The sequence below is a fragment of the Manacus vitellinus genome, unplaced genomic scaffold, assembly GCF_001715985.3.
Source record: "Manacus vitellinus isolate BGI_N305 unplaced genomic scaffold, ASM171598v3 scaffold_731_pilon, whole genome shotgun sequence".
NCBI classification, from domain to species: domain Eukaryota; kingdom Metazoa; phylum Chordata; class Aves; order Passeriformes; family Pipridae; genus Manacus; species Manacus vitellinus.
The window spans coordinates 1-1,486 of record NW_021940765.1 but is presented as its reverse complement, the minus strand read 5'-3'; positions in this window follow the sequence as shown (position 1 = coordinate 1,486).

The window sequence follows — 1,486 nt, the reverse complement described above, 5'->3', positions numbered from 1 at the left end:
AACGAGACCCTCCAGGCCGACCACTTCAACACCCGCCTGAGCTTCGGCGACGCGGCGCAGACGCTCTGGGCCCGCACCGGTTACCTGGGCTTCGTGCGGCGCACCGAGCTCACGGCGGCCAGCGGAGGTGGGCAGGCCCTTGGGGGGCTCGGGGTGACACATCTCCAGGACAGGGCCATCCAGAGGGGCCTGGAGGAGCTCGAGAAGTGGCCCTCAGGGAGCTCGGGGGGGTGTTTAGTAGGACGAGTGCTGGCGCAGCTGTCGGGGCGACCGCCGGTGTCGGGGCAGGGTGGGGATGAGCTGAGGGAGAAGGATGTGGGGAGAGGCTGGACATGGCCCAGAGACCCCTCCTGTGCTGGGGGATTCTGCCCCTCTGGTGAGACCCCCCTGCAGAGCTGCCTCCAGCAGGGGAACAGCACAGGGAGGGCTGTGGAGCTGCTGGAGTGAGTGCAGAGGCACCAAGGATGATCAGAGGGATGGAGCAGCTCTGCCAGGGGGGAAAGGCTGGACAGCTGGGATTGTTCAGCCTGGAGAAGGGAAGGCTTTGGGGTGACCTCATTGTGGCCTCCCAGGACCTGAAGGGAACCTGCAGGAAAGGTGCAGAGAGACTATTTCCAAAGGAGTGCCAGGACAGGGGGGAATGGCTTCAAACCGCCAGCAGATTTTAGATGGGATTTTGGGAAGAAATTCCTCTCTCTGAGGGTAGGTGAGGCCCTGGAATGCATTTCCCAGAGGATGCTCCATCCCTGGAAGTGTCCCAGGCTGGGTTGGAGCAACCTGGTCTCGTGGAAGGTGTCCCTGCCCATGGCAGGGGGGTGGAACTGGATGATCTTTAAGGCCCCTTCCCACCCAAACCATTCCATGATTCTTTGGCCTGTAGCAGACACTCTGTTGTACCTGAATTCCAGCCCTTCCAGCTGTTTTCCCTCTCTCCCCAGAGCGCCACGACGCCCTGTACGTGGTGGGAGCCCTGGATGAGACCCTGGAGCTGCGGGGGCTGCGCTACCACCCCATCGACATCGAGACCTCGGTGTCCCGGACCCACAGGAGCATTGCTGAATGGTAACACAGCCCCCCCCAGGAGGGCTGGGCTCCTCCTGGCCCAGCTGGAATGCAGCAGTTTAGGCAAAGGTGCAGGGTTTAATCAGGAAATAAAAAAACAGGGAAATTCGGATTTTTTTTCTGTTGGGAAATTCAGATTTATCCACGTTGCCCTCGGCCAGTCACACTCCTGATTTCCACACAGAACAGACTCTGTGTTTTCTCACAAGCCTCAGTATTGAACAGAAATGATGATTTGCTGCTTTGGGGTGTAAAGAGCCACTTCTCAGTGGGTGGCAGCAGCGTTGTTGTGTCACACGGGTGGTGCTGAGCTGGCTCTGAACTGGTCTCTGACACGTCAGGGCCGGGTCACCTCGGGGTCAGGTTGGAAATGCAGCCCAGAGCAGGTGGGAGACTCCACCTGAGGATAATCAGCTGGAAACTT